Source organism: Megascapheus bottae, chromosome 12 (genome assembly GCF_031878675.1).
Source record: "Megascapheus bottae isolate mThoBot1 chromosome 12, mThoBot2.hap1, whole genome shotgun sequence".
In the NCBI taxonomy this organism is placed as follows: domain Eukaryota; kingdom Metazoa; phylum Chordata; class Mammalia; order Rodentia; family Geomyidae; genus Megascapheus; species Megascapheus bottae.
Genome location: NC_143520.1, coordinates 59,537,534 through 59,556,762, shown reverse-complemented (window position 1 = coordinate 59,556,762; position 19,229 = coordinate 59,537,534).

Here is a 19,229-nt window from a genome sequence, read left to right as displayed (position 1 = left end):
TCCAATTTCAAATAACCAAATACACATTTATCCAATATATCAGGTAACAAAGTGAAATATTGTAACAATACGAGATAACCAAGGGACAGCAAAACAGATGAGAGATAACATAGTACATTAAGGACAAGAATCACTCATTATATGTCTTTTATTTTTATATCCTAGAGGTCCTTTCATTTAGCATCATACTATATGGCCTTATGTCTCTAGGTTTTGCTCTATTGCAAATCTTTGCTAGGAGAGACCAAGGTTTCTACTGATTATGACAAATGAGGGAAATCATTCAGCCTATGTTACTTTGAGTCTGGCTTACTTCACTAAATATGATTTTTTCTAAGTCCATTTCCTTACAAATGGGGCGATGTCATTCTTTTTGACAGCAGCATAGAATTCCATTGTGTATAAATACCACATCTTGTTGATCAACTGAGGGACATCTGTGTTGGTTCCATATCTTTGCTATGGTAAATAGTGCTGCAATGAACATCATTGTGCTAGTGAATATAGTATGCCCTTGTTTCTTGATCATTGGGTAAATGCCAAGTAGTGTAATTGCTGGGTCATAAGGGAATCTATGTTTAGTCTTCTGAGGAACTGCGATACTGCTTTCCATATTGGTTGAACGAGTTAGCACTCCCACCAACAGAGTAGTAGTGATCCCTCCTGGTCACATCCCCTCCAGCATCTATTGTTATTAGTTTTCTGGGTACTGGCCATTCTAACTGGAGTGAGGTGGAATCTTAGAGTTGTTTTGATTTGCATTTCTTATATGACCAGAGATGTTGAGCATTTCTATAGGCCATTCTTATTTTTTTTTACAGAAGACTCACTGTAAGTCTTTGGTCCATCTTTTAATGGGATGGTTGTTTCTTTGGAGATTAGTTTTGGAGTGATTCAATTTTTTGAGTTGTTGATGTATTTTAGATATGAGGCCTTTGTCTGTTGTATGGTTGGTGAAGATCTTCTCCCACTCTGTAGGCTTCGTATTTAATTTACTAGCTATGTCCTTTGCCCTACAGAAACTCTGCAGTTTAATACAGTCCCACTTATCCAGCTTTTCTCTGATTTGTTGTGTTTCTTGGTCCTTATTGAGAAATTTTCGACCTGTACCAATGAGGCCTAGTGTGTCTCCTATTCCTTCTTTTACAGTTTTCAGTGTCTCAGCTTTTACCTCAAGGTTTTGGATCCATTTGGGGTTAATTCTTTTTTCCTGTCTTTGACATTGGCTTTTAGTTATCTTTACTCTATTCCTTTTTTTTTTAAGAATCAGCAAATGAAGTTCTATTTTTTTTATCAATCCTGGGGCTTGAATTCAGGGCCTGGACTCTGTCCCTGAGCTTCTTTTGCTTAAGGCTAATGTTCTAATGTTGATGAAAATACTTGGCCAGGAGCTTGTGGCTCATGCCTGTAATTCTAGCTACACAGGAGGCTGAGATGCGAGAATCACAGTTCAAAGCCATCTGAGAAAGGAAAGAGCATGAGACCCTTATCTCCAATCAACAATCAGAAAACTGGTACTCTATTCCTTTCTTTCCCTGCATTACTCTTCTCTTATTTTCTCCTTTTGCCTGTCTTTGTACTACGCTATTTCTGGTCTTTTGCTATTTCTTTGATTTCCGTAATATGTGGATCTACAATTGACTGTTATTGACTCAGACTGTGTTTGTATTTGTGGAGTTAAAGTGTAGGTTCAGATTGAGTTAAGCCTTCTAGAGACTGGTTGGTTTTGCCTTGTTCGGTGGTGGTGTTGGAGCCTTGTTTGGTGGTGGTATTCGGTGGTGGAAAATTCTAGAGGAGAGTCTTCAAAATGCTCTACAAATGCTACAGGTACACATGACGAATGAAAAGGTTGAAAGCATGAATACAACTATCTGAGGAGGCTAATGAAAAATTAATAGAGGAATTCATGGAACCCTGACAGAAAGATGAATGAATTCCAACAAAAGTGTAATAAAAGTATAGTCACTCAGCTGAACCAGCATTACAGAAAATTCTCGAAGATGTTCTACATATTGAAAACCAACATGAACATGATATGACAGAGAAATGGTACCTAACAGAATACTAGGTAGTTACAGCAACAATTGACAAGTTGCAATCCCTAATGAAACAGATAAAATGGCTAGAACTAACAAACACTTTTGATTCCAACTCTCAATATCAATGAACTTAACTCTACAATTAAACTACATAGGCTTACTAGTTGAATAAAAAAGCAAGATCCATCCTTCTGCAGTCTTCAAGAGACAGCTTACATACACACAAAAACAAACATTCTGAAAATGAGAGGCTGAAATAAAGTCTATTAAGCAAAGAGCCTCCATTTACAGGCTGGAGTTGCCATCCTTATATCAGATAAATCAGACTTGAAACTACAATCAGTAAAAAGAGACAAAGAAGGTTATTACATGCTACTAAAGGGATCTCATCTTCAGGAGGATATAACTATTGTAAATACATACATAAAAAATGCTAGAGCACCCAAATTCATCAAAAAAAACTTTACTTCCACTAAAAACACACATACACCAAAATATAGTGATTTTTGCTGGCTTTAACAGCCAGCTAGATCAACAAGGCAATAACTCAACAGTGAAACCTCAAAACTGAAAAATTACATAGACCAATTAGACATAACAGAGGCAAGGGCAAAAATCACATGATGATTTCAATAGATACTGAAAATGTATTTAACCAGACCCAACACCCCTTTATGATAAGAGCTCTGGAGAAATTTGAATACATGGACCATTCCTTAGAATAATAAAGGCTGTAATGACAAACTTACAGCTAGCATTATACTTAATGGCAACAAGTTAAGGCCATTCTCAAAAATCAGGAACCAGACAAGGATGTCCACTCTCTCCACTCCTCTTCAATATAATATTAAAATTCCTAGCCAGAGCAATAAGGCAAGAAACAAACATCAAGGGGATACAGATAAGGAAAGATCAAGTAAAAGCTTCCCTCTTTGTAGATTCTGTATTTGAAGAACTCTATAGACTCCACTCCCAAGTTACTCGAGCTGAATCAAAACTTTGGCAGAGTAGCAGAGTATAAAATTACTCTCAAATATCAATAGCTTCTCTGTATGCCAACAATGAATACAGTGAGGCAGAAATCAGGAAAACAACTCCTTTTTCAATAGCCTCAAGAAAGATAAAATACAGGAATTAACCTAGGAAGTAAAAGACCTCTCCAATGAAAAATTTAAAAACAAGAAAAAGAAATTAAAGACTAAGGCAGTAGGAAAATCTCCCATGCTCCTGGATATGAGGATTGACATCATGAAAATGACAATCCTACCAAAATTTATCTACATATTCAGTGCAATACCCATCAACATCCCCAGGTCACTCTTTAGGGAAACAGAGGAAGAAATCTAAAAAGGAATATAGCAAAGACAATCTTTAACAAAAAGAACAGCATTGGAGCAAGGTCAAAGTTCAAACTCTATTACAGAGCTTTAGTAATTAAAAAAAAAACTTGATGCTGGCACAAAAACAGGCCTGAGGACAAATAGACTAGAACCAAAGACCCAGAAATGATCCCACATACCTAAGGCCACCTAATCTTTGATAAGAGAGCCAAAAAAAAAATAGGATGGAAAGAAGACAGCCTCTTCAAAAATGGTACTGGCAGAACTGGCTAAACACCTACATAAAACTAAAGTTGGATTTTTATATGTCACCCTGCACTAGAATTAATTCCAAATGGATCAAAGACCTTGAAGTAAGAACAGATACCCTGAAAATTTTACAGAAAGGAATAGGAGATACACTATGGCTCCTTGGCACAGCTCAAAATTTTCTTAATAAAGGCCCAGAAACAGAACAAAGTAAAGAAAGTTTGGACAAACAGGACTACATTGAACTGCATAGCTTCTGTATGGCAAAGGACATAGATAACAAGCCCAAAGAGTGGGAGATCTTCACTAACCATACTATCGACAATGGCCTCATATCAAAAATATACCCACAACTCAAAAAGTTAAAATTCTCAAAACAAATTTTCAAAGAAACAACTATCCTATTAAGAGGACTAAAGACTTAAAGAGAGACTTCATTGAAGAGCAAATAATAAGGGCCCATAGGCACATGAAGAAATGCTCAATATCTCTGGCCATAAAAATATGAAAATCAAAATATGAGACTCCATGTCACCCCAGTTAGAATGGCCATTATCATTAAATCTAATAAAACAGATGATAGAGGGGCTGTGGCCAGAAGGGAATACTAGTACACCATTGGTGGGAATTTAAACTTGTTCAGCCACTTTGGAAAGCAGTATGGACACTACTCAAAAGACTAAACATAAAGCTCCCTTATGGTCCAGCAATCCAACTGGGTATTTACTCAAAAGTTCATAAACAAGGCCATACCAAAGCTACTAGTACAACTATGTTCATTGAAGCATAAGCTTCCTCGTTTGTAATAATTAGTACACATCCAGGATTCTCCAAGCAGATGTTCACAATAGCTCAAAAGCTATGTATATATGGCAATATAGGATGAGGCTGAGGCTGAGCAAAATGAACTCCAGGATTGGGAATCAAGAGGTTTATCTTTGTTATTGTTGTTCTCAATGTACTACATGAAGCTATTTCTTTTCTCCCCTATGGTTTATCTCATGTTGCTACTGTTCTTGAATGTACCACATGGTACCTGGTATATTGTATATACTTTGTTTTTTTTGAAATATGGAAGGGACAGGAAATACAAGATAATTGGGAGCAGGTAGAGGGAGGGAGAAAATCATGGGAAGGATATCAATGTTTAAGAAGTAATGTACCCACTACCTGAGGAATGTAATTGTAACCCTTCTGTATATCACTCCTACAACAAAATAAAAGAAAAAAGAAAAAAATAATAATTAAAACATTGATCAAAATATAACATACTACTTTGTTAAATGGCAACTCCATTGCATACATATAATAATAAAAATGAAACAAACATGGTTTGAAATAGGGAAAAATAAAACAAAGTAGAATAATAGAACAGAAAGATGGAAGAAAATTCACACATTTGTTTTGCTTCTATATAGAGAAAAATGATGAATGGTGAATTCTTTAATTTATATGTTAGAATCTTGATTAGGACACTGCCACAGATTCAGCAAGGTTTCCATCCTCCTATATTTAATAGCAGTTCTGTCCTTGTCATTATAATAAGCTAGTAACACCCTTAGGGACTTCTGACTATGAACCACTGAGGGTAGTATCAACTTCAGGTTGATAAGCAAATGAAAAACTAATGCTTTCCTTTGGAGCAAATGTTTCTCTCTGCAAACATGATTGTATGGCAGATAATATTATCTACTTTTAGGAAGATAAGGTATCTCAAATCAAGCTAATGATTTTCCTAATAATTAAGTAGTGAATGAATATCAAGACTTCATCTTCTTTTTTCTATCTACTCTGCCCAAATATCCACAATATGGAATAACATATTTAAAATTAGAATATGTTTGTAATTAAAGAGCTGTAAGTTTTAAAGTGTTTGTGCATTGATGGTTGATTCTAATCTTCAGGAAAGATTTCCTAGAGGATGAGAAATTTAACCTGAATTTGTTGGTTTTTGTTTTGTTTTGTTTTGTTTTATTTTATTGTTGGAGTAATGTACTGAGGGATTACAGTTATATTGATCAGGTAGTGGGTACATTACTTCTTGAACATTGTTATCCCTTGCCATGTTTTTCTCCCACTTTCACTCCCCCCACCCCTCCCATTGATCTTGTTTTTCCTTACCTCCCCTTTTTCAAATAAACATACATACAATATACCAGGTACCACATTCAGATACAGCAGCAACATGAGATACACCATAAGGGGAGAAGAAGAGAAAAGAAATAACTTCACATAGCACATTGAGAACAAAAATCACAAAGATAAATCTCTTGTTTCCCTATCCTGGAGTTTATTACTCTTGGCCTCATTCTTTATGTATATAGCTTTTGAGCTATTATGATACTCTGTTAGGAGAATCTTAGTGTATACTAACTGTTACAAATGAAGGAAACCATCGAGCCTAGGTTTCTTTGGGTCTGGCTTACTTCACTTAATATGATTTATTCCAAGTCTTTCCATTTCCTTACAAATGGGGTGATGTCATTCTTCCCGATGGCAACATAAAATGCCATGATGTAAATATACCATATCTTCTTGATCCAGTCATCTACTGAGGGACGTTTGAGTTGGTTCCATATCTTAGCTATGGTGAATAATGCTGAAATGAACGTGGCTGTGCTGGTAGATTTAATATGATTTTTTAAACATTAGAATGTACAATGATGTGGTTCAGATAAAGGAAATATCCTGAGCACACTTTATATACAATTTATTGGCACGTAAATCATAAATAGTCCACTTTAATTATTATAGTCAGGAGAGTAAAGATTTTTTAAAATAAGTTGACTAAAACCATTTTGTTGAAAACCCTTAAGAATTTGTGCTTGTTTTAGAAAGCACTTGGCCACCTTTGAATCTAAGAACATGAATATCCATAGTCTAGCTAAAAAGAAGGAAAAAGTGAAAGAAGGAAAGAATTCAGCAATTCCTGATTGCTAAGCAACATGACCATTGGTGATAGTTTTTGTTCTAGTGTACTCTAGCTTTCTTACCTCTGTAAGTAATGTAGCAAGAAGATCAGGCTTTGAATTTAAGAGATATATTTGAATTCTTGCCTACTCAGTTGATGTGCACTCTGACCATGTAACTCCTCCTAATCCTTGAATCTTCACTCATAGTTTATGAGAGAGAGAGAGAGAGAGAGAGAGAGAGAGAGAAAGAGAGAGAGAGAGAGAGAGAGAGAGAGAGAGAGAGAGAGAGAGAGACAGAGACAGAGACAGAGAGACAGAGAGAGACAGAGACTGAGACAGAGAGAGACAGAGGAGAGAAAGAGAGACAGAAAGGCAGAGAGACAGAGAGACACACACAGAGAGGTAATGATGAATTCTTAAAAATCATCCTAGTATAGTAGCAGAGCACAGGTGGCTCACACCTGTAATTCTATCTACTCAGTAGACTAAGGTTATGAGGATCATAGTTCAAAGCCAATCCAGGCAGAAAAGTCTATGAGATTTTTATCCCCCCAAAAATTATTTACCAAAAGCCAGAAGTGGTGCTGTGTTTCAAGTGGTAGTGTGCTACCTTGAACACAAAGAGGTCCTGAGGGCCTGGGATACGTGCCAGGCCCTGAGTTAATGCTCCAGTTAATCCTCTAACAAAAATAAATCATCCTGGTAAACTACAGCAATTTTTTTACTATTAATATATTATTTAATTCTGAAATAAGTATCCCCTATGGCAGAATTCAATAATATCTTTAGATCTGGAGCATGTAAAAAATCGTGTGTCTGCAATGTGAATTCTTTTATGATATCTCTAGCAGAAATGACTTAGTGCCAATAAATGAGCTGTAATATGGTATGAGTGTGAGCTTATACACATTTTTGATAGAGGCTTAATATTCACACAGTAATTCTATTGTACCCTGCTTTTTATGTTCTGCAATAATGCATAAATTAAAATATGCCAATAAAAGTTCAGAATTATTATTTAACTATGAGACAAGCCAAATACAGCATTTTCTATACATGGCTTTCCCAAGTGTTCTTAATATGTATCAAGAGAGTCAGTGAAATAGGCTTAGCTATTCGGGTCAATCTGTTACCTTAGATCATGAAGAAAGAAGTTCAAACCATTTTTTTTCATATATTTTTATTGCAATTAATAGAAGGATTACATTATACTTGCCAGATAGAAGGTACATTAATTCACATACATTAATACCCTTTCTCATGTCTTGGTCTCCATTTCCCTCTCCCTCCACCCCCACCCCTCATCTTGTTTTCCCCCTTCCTTATCCAATTTCAAATAACCAAATACAAATATATCCAATATATTAGATAACAAAGAAAGATACTGTAACAATATGAGATAATCAAGGGATAGCAAAAGAGATGAGAGATAACATAGTTCATTAAGGACAACAATCACTCATTATATGGCTTTTGTTTCTATATCCTAGAGGTCCTTTCATTTAGCATCATACTATATGGCCTTATGTATCTAGGTTTTGCTCTATTGCAAATCTCTCCTCGGAGAGACCAAGGTTTCTACTGATTATGACAAATGAGGGAAACCATTCAGCCTATGTTACTTTGAGTCTGGCTTATTTCACTTAATATGATTTTTTCTGAGACTTTCCATTTCCTTACAAATGGGGCGATGTCGTTCTTTTTGACAGCAGCATAGAATTCCATTGTGTACAAATACCACATCTTGTTGATCCACTCATCAACTGAGGGACATCTGTGTTGGTTCCATATCTTTGCTATGGTAAATAGTGCTGCGATGAACATCATTGTGCTAGTGGATTTAGTCTGTCCTTGTTTCTGGACAATTGGGTAAATGCCAAGTAGTGGAATTGCTGGGTCACAGGGGAGCTCTATGTTTAGTCTTTTGAGGAACTGCCATACTGCTTTCCATAGTGGTTGAACAAGTTTGCACTCCTACCAGCAGTGTATTAAGTGATCCCTCCTGGCCACATCTCCTCCAACATCTGTTGTTACTAGTTTTCTTGATCCTGGCCCATCTAACTGGAGTGAGGTGGTATCTTCTGTATTTAAAGAATCCTATAGACCCCACTCCCAAGCTCCTTGAGCTGATTCAAAACTTTGGAAGGGTAGCAGGCTATAAAATTAACTCTCAAAAATCAACCGCCTTCCTCTACACCAACAGTGAGAGGAATGAGGCAACAATCAGGAAAGCAACTCCTTTTTCAATAGCTTCAAAGAAAATAAAGTACCTAATAATTACCTTAACTAAGAATGAAAAGGATCTTTTTGATGAAATCTTTAAAACCCTGAAAAAGGAAATTAAAGCAGAACTGAGGAAATGGAAAAACCTCCCATGCTCCTGGATTGGAAGAATCAACATCGTGAAAATGACAATCTTGCCAAGGGCTATCTGCAAATTCAATGCAATACCCATCAATATCCCAATGTCATTCTTTAAAAAAACAGAAGAGGCAATCCAAAATTTCATATGGAATAGTAAAAGACCCCGTATAGCAAAAACACTTCTTAGCAGAAAGAACAGTGCAGGAGGAATATCAATACCAAACTTTAGATTCTATTACAAAGCTATAATCATCAAAACAGCTTGGTACTGGCACAAGAAGACCCATGGAATAGAACTGAGGACCCAGATATTAAACCACCGACCTATGGCCACCTAATCTTTGACAAGGGAGCCAAAAAAATAGAATGGAAGAAAGACAGCCTCTTCAACAAGTGGTGCTGGCAGAACTGGATAAGCACCTACAGAAAAGTAATGTTGGATCCTTCTTTGTCACCCTGTGCTAGAATTAACTCCAAATGGATCCAAGACCTTGAGGTGAAAGCTGACACACTGAAAACTTAACAAGAAGGAATAGGAGGTACACTAGACCTCCTTGGCACAGGTCAAAACTTTCTTAATAAGGACCAAGAATCACAACAAATCAGAGAAAGGCTGGATAAGTGGGACTGCATTAAACTTCAGAGCTTTTGTATGGCAAAGGACATAGTTAGTAAATTAATTAGGAAGTGTACAGAATGGGAGAGGATCTTCACCAACCATACAACTGATAAAGGCCTCATATCTAAAATATATCAACAGCTCAAAAAAATTGAATCACTGAAAACTAATCTCCAAAGAAATAATCATCCCATTAAAAGATGGGCCAGAGACTTAAAGAGAGTCTTCTCTGAAGAAGAAACAAAAATGGCCTATAGACACATGAAGAAATGCTCAACATCTCTGGTCATAAAAGAAATGCAAATCAAAGTTTAAACAATTTTAATGGAGAAGAAACAAAACAGAAGCCTGACCAATTAGTAATAGTAAACTCAGGCTAAATATTTGGATAAGCTTCCTTCACCAATAAACTTTAGGGACTGAACTTTCCTTTTCAAAATAATCTTCAGCTATCTTCTTTCTGGAATATAAAATACAAGATACAAGGAAATAAGTAGTAATTAAACCTTCATTTTGTTCCATCCATCCATCTGGTGTGCTCTTCCCCCAGTTTAGTTTGACTGTCTCAAACTTAGGTCCTCTGCTCTCTCCACGAAACCAGGTGACATAGCCAGGCCTGTCCATAATTGTTAGCCCCCATTCCAGTCCCCAACGTACATGTATCTCTAACCTCCAGCTCCATTGGTGGAATACTGTCCATCTAGTTCTGACCACAGCCACTGACCTGTCCTCAATAGAAATTCCCGCTCTCAGCCTCCCTGTCCTGCCTTCGGCTTCCATGGCTACATATAATTACCCCCTTGCTGGAAGACAGCTGCTACTCCATCCTATGAAAGCCAGCCTGTCAGCTGCTGCTGACATTAAACTCCTTTCCCTGTACCTGGTGATGTGACCAAGTGATTTTCTGGGCTGATACTTTCAGTTTGTTTTAGTTAAATATCTTCATGTTCTTTAACACTCCAGTGCTCCAGAGAAGCTCAATGAGAGCAATCATCTTCAGATAACTAATATCAATGATTTTGTTTGTTCTTTATCCAGTGCTAAAAGTTTTGGGAGAAAGGTCATAATCATGTGATTACTGAGCATATGGAGCTGTAAAACCTTATGATTAAGCGCCTGCAAATTGCCATTTTTCCTAAGCTGAGGTTTTACATATTATTTTTTTCCACTTTAAAAAATCTTTTTTTCATATATTTTATTGTAATTAATAGAAGGGTTACATTATATTCACCAGATAGAAAGTGCATTACTTCACATACATTGATACACTTTCTCATATTCCTCATGCTTTTAGGATCATTTGATATTTGAAGACTGTAAGTGTGATGTTACCTCCTACAGAATAGTAAAGGAAGTATATAAAAACATGAACCTCAACAAGGTAACCACAAAACTTGATCTATATTAGTCAATATGTTTATCTTACTTATTTGCAAAATGCAAACACTATACACAAGGAACTAATTATTACTATATATTATAAACAAATCTATGACTTTTTACAAGTAAGGACTCAATTTCTTGAGTGCCTACTCTGTATCAAGTGCTTAGCCTTTGCTATTTGAAATCTTTAGACTGAATGCTATTGTCTGTTCACATGAAGAATTTGAGTCTCAGGAAAGAGAAAATGTTATCCTTTACACAGCACAGCTGGGCCTTATCACTAGGCTATTTCCTGGTGATTCACACTTTATTACTCTCATTCTCTCATCGTGTCTGACGTCTCACTTTCCATAGCCAGGAACCACCCTAACAAATTTGTGCCAGCAATCTTTATACTAAATAAGATAAATGCATCAAACAGAGTCTTTTATCTACTCTAAAAATAACATCCCTGCTTTGCATAGAGTATCATTGAGTTCTCAGTGAGAACCCAATAAGATCCAAATCAGTGATTATATTAACAAGCTAAATCTATGATGGTAGTAATTAGTTTAGACAGATATCACCAGAAATATGGTTATTAAATCATGGATTTGAACCCTCAGCCATAGGATAAAAACTATCCCAACAACAATTTAAGATTATTTTTGACAATGCCTGTTATTTTTGACAAAAACTCTTGCTACTTAGAAGCCTGAAATCTGAGGATTATAGTTCAAACACAATTCTGTGAGACTCTTGTCTCTTGTCTACAATTAGGCGCTAAGAAAAGGGGAAAGTAGAGGTACAGCTCAAATGGTAGAGGCCTAACTATGAGCAAAAAAGGGACATCACATAGGTCATGAGTTAAAGCCCCAGGCCTGGCAGAAAGGATGTTTTTTTTTTGAGAAAATTTTTTTCTTGAACATATATACTGTCCTACAAAGAAAGCATCTATACCCCTTCTAAATACTATTTCTATGTTTGGAATGTCCAATGTATATCCGGCTCCACTCTTCCTTCTATATGTACAGTGATACCCACCGTCTCCCTCCTGTTGCACTTATATGAAAACACCTCCTCAATTTAAACTTTTCTAGAGTAATTTTTTTCTTGTATTGTTTGTATTATATCCCTGGAAATCCAGGATTTTGTTTTCCCTTTTTCAGGTTATACAGTAAGTAATATTGGTCTCACAAATATCTAGAAATCTCAATTGATATTAACATTATGTATTTTATATTTGAGACCTATGAAATTTACATCATTAACATTCCTATTTCTCACATACTAAAGCTCCTTCTGTGGACAAGTGGTAGCCTGTGGACTATCTTGGATGCATTCTATGTGTCATGACACATATGTAACTAGAGGTCAGAACGCACATTAACAAAACTCCACACTTATTTATTTTCTATCTTGAAGCAGTATTAAATTATTTTTGAAAATGTCCCTTATGAGAAGATGCTTTCAACCCTTTCACAATATACTTAGGTTGTTTTATTGCACTCTTACATCCCTTTTTCAGGGAGCAGAATTTCTCTTTCCTTTTAAAATTGACATCTTTTTCATGTTTTAAAATTATTGACTATATGGCATTAATTCTGAATTTGACTGTCTCAGCCAATGGGGCTACTAGATCTCAACAGACATGATGCCTCATTCAAGAATTGAATGATATCAATCTGTCAGAGGAAATAATGCAATAAAATAATGAAATATAATATAAAATATAATAAATGGTATATTTGAACATCAAGACTGGTATGATACAAACCTCAGCTACCTGGAAAGCTAAAGAAGAATTGTTTAAGTACAGGAGTTGAAAACCAATCTAGGAAACATAGAGTTTTCATTTTATGTTTTGCTTTGCTTTTATACATGAACAGGAATAGAGAATTGATAACTTGCTTGAAACCATAGAAGCAACATACATGAATACAGTAACCTTCATGAATAGTTTTGCAAACTACTTATGAGAAGTCCTTTACTTCTCCTTTTATTAAATTTTCATATTTGCATTAAAATTTTATCTAACCATTCAATCTTGGTTCTATCTTTGATGGATTAATTATATATATATACTTATAATTGTATATTGCCAGTTTATATATATATATAACTTATAACTATATATATTGCCAGTATACACACACACACACACACACACACACACACACACACATATATATATATATATATATATATATATATATATATATATATATAGTCCTGGGGCTCGAACTCAGGGCCTGAGCACTACCCTTGGGCTTTCTCAAGGCTAGCACTCTACCACTTGAGAGTCACAGCACTGTTTCCGGCTTTTACTGAGTATGTGGTACCAGTGACTCGAACTCAGGGCTTTGTGCAGCTAGGAAAGCACTCTACCACTAGGCCACACTCCTGGCCAATAAAATATTTTTATTAACTTATCCCAAAAGTTAGGACCATGGAGTGTAAAGATGATGACATAGTTCATAACCTCTAAAGAATGTTCAAACTAGAGAAGAAAACCATATATATTTTGGAGCTTTGTTAGGATACACATATAACCTAAACAGAGAAACATCAGAAATTCAGAGTTAGATGTTATAATAGATACCAATAGGCAATAAGAGGAGCACTTCTAATGTCAATTTTTAGGAATTGTGTTGAACTTTCTGCCTTACAAATATCTTCTTATTGAATCACTACATCTCAGAATGGATAAGATGGTAGGTATACTGGGGAATTATTTTGCATTTCAGTGGAGATTAGGTATTAATTTTTTCTCACATCAGCTTTGGCTGACGGCTACATTTTGGGCAAGTGTTTAATTGAGCAATATTTGAAAGCACACATAAAGTATGAGTATTAAAATTCATTGGGATAGATGTCAATGGCTGGAAGTGGAGAACACTGGTTAAGGTACTTTCGATAAAATCTTGCCTATGTGTGAAAGAATTGTAATCCCCTTTGGCACTTTTGATTAATAGAGTAGAAAAGGGAATGACAGAATACTCTGGGCAAAAAGAAGTAAATAAATGGATGAGACAAGGAAAAATTTAAATGTATAAACAAACAAAAGTGTATTTCACAATTTTCAAATATTCCAATAAGGAAAATGAAGAAAACATTTTAAAGAAAAATAATAAATAACAAGTAACAGATTTATATTTGCTATTTGGGAAAAAAGAACATGTGCTTGATATGCGGGACCATAATTTGTTGCCTTTCCATGTATTTTCCACAGTAACATCCTGGCAAGTTTAAACCTCTTTTCTTTCAATTTCTTGTGAGACTCTTGGCCAGAAAAACATTCCCTATAGTCCACTTGGCTTCTAAAGTAGAAAGCTAGGAGTGAGCAAGCTTTGGACACTGTGAAAGGATGCTGTGACATTTACCAGACCCATTCTCAAATGTATTTTGTTGAAGTGTTGCATCCTCAGTCTTTGCCAAAAAGTTTCAGCCTTTGTGAAGCTCCTCATGCCTCCTTACATTCATCAAATAAAAATCCTTATTTATTTAGTTTTAACAATTACAATTAGAAAATATTATGAGTTGATCAGAAAGCAATTCTGTAAGTTGATTATACTTTATCAACTTTTTAAATGAACAATTTGATATATCATTGTCCAACTCAGAAGTGAGAAAAAACTTATTTAAGAGTCTGAAAATATTGATCTTCCTATAAAGTGATTCTCTAGATTCTTCCCAAGATGAGTTTTGGGACAGAACTGGGATGGAAAAATTGGTCAAGTGGATATTTCTAAGATCCTATTTCATGACACCTTGCTAAAATTTATGAAGTCACAAATGTTATGCATTATCTTAGTCATGTGTGGGTTTTCTTTATGCTTTCTCATCTAATGTCAAATAAGCTATCCACCATCATCATCCTTATCCAGTCCACCTTAGTTAATCATTAGGAAATTGAACACAGCAAGAAAGATGATACTATAAATAATTCTAGAAAACAGGAAGAAAATGTGTATAAAATTTAAATATTTTATGTGTCTAAAATGAAAATAAAGTTGATATCAGTGTTACAGAAAATTAAGAATATTGAAATATCCAGATAAAATTTCATGGCTAATTCAATTTTTGATGATTCTCTTTGGAGCCAATGGTTTATTATATTCACAGAGTATCCTTCTGTTTTCTGAGTGAAGTCAGGGGTAATAAAATATCAATATTGGTTTACATTAGAAAATCAATATAGAAAAAAAGCTATTAGCCTTGTTGTGTGGTGATGGCACATTTTTCTCTTCTAACAAATTAAAACACAATTGAAGCTGGGAACTAGTGGCCGTGGCTCATTGTTTATAATCCTAGCTACTTAGGAGGCTGAGGTCTGAGGATCATAGTTCAAAGTCATGAGACTCTTATCTCCTGCTAACCACCAGAAAACCAGAAGAGACATGGTGGCTCAAAGTAGTAGAGTTGTAGCTTTGAGCTAAAGAGCTCAGGGACAGCACCCAGGCCCAGAGTAGAAGCCCCATGGCCAACAATACAAACAAACAAAAAAGCTCATGCAAAATTAATGACCAAACATGGAACTTTTTACCTTACAACAACATTAAAGGTGAGAAAGCTGACAGCAATATACTGAGCTAAAAACAACTTGTCAGGAAAGTAGAATTCCTTTCTCCAGTTCTGAAGGAGAATCTATTTCATGTCTTTTCCATGTTTCAGATAAGCCCACTCTCTCAATGCATAGTGCTTTTGGTCTATCTTCAAAGATAACATAGGTGAATAAGGGATTTCTTATAGGCCTCCCTCTGACCTTTTATTACAGTCAAATCTTACAACTCATCCTTTCTTGCTTCCCTCTTTCATTTTCAATAATCAATTCATTTGAGTCCACTCATATTGTACAAGATAATTCTTAATTACAAGCATAACCTTAATTCTTTTTTCGCCATGTAACTGAATGTCTTCATAGGGCCTAGAATTTAGAAGATGGATTTTGAATTTGCTTTGCTCTCCAAATTGCTTCCGTCATCATATTTTGTTTGTCAGTAATCAATCACCAATGATGCTTAAACTAGTAGCAACATACTTTTGGAGAAAAACAATGTCCATATGATTTCATTCAATATGCTTAATATAGAATACAAAGAGTAATTTTAAAGTACTATAACCTGGAAGACAACAATGTAATTCAAGTTAAAACTTTTTTTAGGACATGCTAATATCTTGTATTCATTTTTAGAAAATACATTACCAATTAACATTAAAAGAGAATTTTGTTCAAACTTATTCTCAATCATCAGAGAAAAGAAATCACTCATATTATACATGTGTAATATGTTCATATGTGTCATTCTTAGAGGAAGTTAACATTCATAGAGTCTAGATAGAAGACATATGTGTACTATTCTTACATTTCTGCAAGTGGAAAATTATGTTAAAATGCTTCTTTAATGGAATATGTTAAGAGTGTGAAGTTAATAGTGCTTGCCAATAGATTACATATGTAAATGATAACATAAACAGACTTCAATTTTAGTTGGGTAACACTATATTTTGGGGGAATGGAAATATTTAAGATGAGTCACATTTGGAGGCAAACCTAAATATGAGAATCTTCATCACATATGTGGTCTTTTAAGACATAGGAATAAGTGAATCCTCTTAAGGAACTAGGTAGAGGAAGTTGTAAACTGGTGGAAAGACAGACCTAGGTGATAATAAGGGTTGAAATAGGAGGAAGAAAAAAGAATCCTACAAAAGGAGAGAAAAAGAGAACATCAAATACACCCAGTTAAGACATTTTTTCACAAGAGACTAATCCATAAGAACACATGTTACTAAGAAAGTAAAAATGAAGATTGACATTCTCTATCTGATGTAGGAATATGTCTTTCATTGATGGCCTTGACAAATAAGGTTTAAGTGTCAAAAGGTGAGCTAGGGCCAAGAGTTTGCCCTAGTGGTAGAGTGCTTGCCTTGCATGCATGAAGGTTTGATTCCTCGTTACTACATACATAGAAAAGTGGGAAATAGTGCTGTGGCTCAAGAGGTAGAGAGCTGGCATTGAGAAAAACCCAGGGACAGTGCTCAGGCCCTGAGTTCAAGTCCAAGAACTGGCAAAAAAAATGGTGAGCTAGCATGAAAAATATAGTAACAAAACAGTAGTAACTTTCTTTTCTAGTTACCAAAACAATACCATAGACATGGGTTCTACAACTGGAATTTCTTTTCTCACCATTCTGAAGCTACTTACAAGTGAAAGCTACAAATGAAATCAAGGTACTCTGTCAAGTTCTTTCCTCCTGACGTGCTCACTGGTAATTCAGGACAGTTGAAACCAAGTTTTTTCAAAATAAGAATGTACTAAAAGAAGACTTGAAGTAAGAGAGAAACAATTTAACTTATTTCCCCAAGAGAAACAAGGTTACAGGAATAGTTATTAGTAGATTAGTGTATTGGATGGTGACAAGTTGAACACTTTACTTTATGGTTGCTTATAATTTTCTCCATGAAGTAAAAACATAACTGAACTTGGTGCTGGTGGCTCATGCCTCTAATCCTACTACTCAGTAGGCCTAGTGTCACAGTTAGAAGAAGTCTAACTAGCTATGAAAGCCACTTTTACCTCCAACTGAGCACCAACAAATCCCCCCAAAACAAAGCAAACCAACCAAACCAACGACCAACAACAACAGCAACAACAAATGCTAGAAGTGGAGTTGTGGCTCAAGTGATTAAAGCAGTAGCCTTAAGCAAAAAAGCTCAAGGAGACCACCCAGGCCCTGAGCTCAAACTTCAAGACTTTGGGTGCACACACACACACACACACACACACACACACACACACACACACACACACACACAAAGCATAGCTGAAATATTTTTTAAAATGACAGATGAAGTCTAGAAGGAAATCTTGAATTTACTACTGAAATACAGCAGTGTTGCCATTTCAATTATATGGGCATCAGAAGCTGTCTACATTCACTTACTCTATGTTAGATTTATTTGGGTTGGGATATTTTTTCAGTTGTGGGATTGAATTTGGGGCTTGGGCACTGTCCCTGAGCTCTTCCACTCAAGGCTCACACCCTACCACTTCAGTCACAGCAGCACTTCCAGTTTTCTAGTGGTTAATTGGACATAAGAGCCTCAGATTTTTGTGCACAGACTGGCACTGAACCATGATCCTCAGATCTCAGCCTCGTGAGTAGCTGGGATTACAGGTACAGGTATGAACCACAGGCATTGGCTCAGGTTCAGATTTTTGAAAGGGAGAATGAAGAGCAGAGATTCTATTAACTAAAGTCTATGCAAAGAAGCAGACACAAAGATAAATAAATGGGCTTATTCTGCTTAAGAAGAAAAATGAAGTCAGATGATAGTAAAATGTAGAAGGGGCTTATTCTGCTTTTATAGGATGAGTAAAACGATTGCTAAAACTGAGCAACTAGAAACACAAGTGGTACAGACAGGATACTGACAATATCAAGATCTTTGTCACTGATAGAGTTCATTTCCTTTTGTGTTTTATTTTCATTGCTAGAAAATAAAACATGAAAGAGAACTTACATACACCAAGAAAGCATTCTGCCATGGAGCTGGGTTCCTAGTGATGTGAGCTCAGATCTGTGGAACGAGCAGGGAGACTATGTGAAATGGAATGGGAAAGAACTGAGATGTCTGCAGTGTTTGATTAGTATGTATTAAGATAACAGTGGATATAAAACTATGCTAGAATTTTTTGTCATGTGATAAAGCACTTGTTATAAATAACTTAAAGAACAAAGGATATGCTTCTGGCTTTTGGTTTCAGAGACTTCAGTATACATGGCTTGAGCCCATTGCCTTACTGCAGTTCAGCAAGAACATGTCGGGAGAGGATGCAGGGAAGGACAGCCAGAAAGCAGAAAGAGAAACAGGAAGCCTGTGACATGAAATCACCCCAGTGACTCCATCCAGCGAGATCCCCCTCCTACTGCTGTACCATTGCACAATAATGTCACTAGTCTGGGATCAGAACTTTAGGTGATATTTCATATCTAAGCAAGAAATGAAGAGAAAACATGAAGTGTTTTATGATTAAGAGAGTGACCGAGGATTATAATAACCAGAGTATTGGAGATTCTCAAGGTCAAAGGTGTTAATGTGTTATGTCTTTGTCTCTATTTATATATTTACTTATATGAAAGAGTAGTTGATCCAGATACATCAAGAAGTAATGTGGATTTTCATCTTACTTCTTGCTTTTCTTTTGATATGAGTGGTATGAAGAAATACCCTACAACTGCTTCAAAGGGAGAAAAATCAGAATAAAAGCAGGATTTTCTGTGCATAGGCAAAGTAGAAACAAAAGATGAAAAAAGCATACGCAATCTCTTTCTGTACT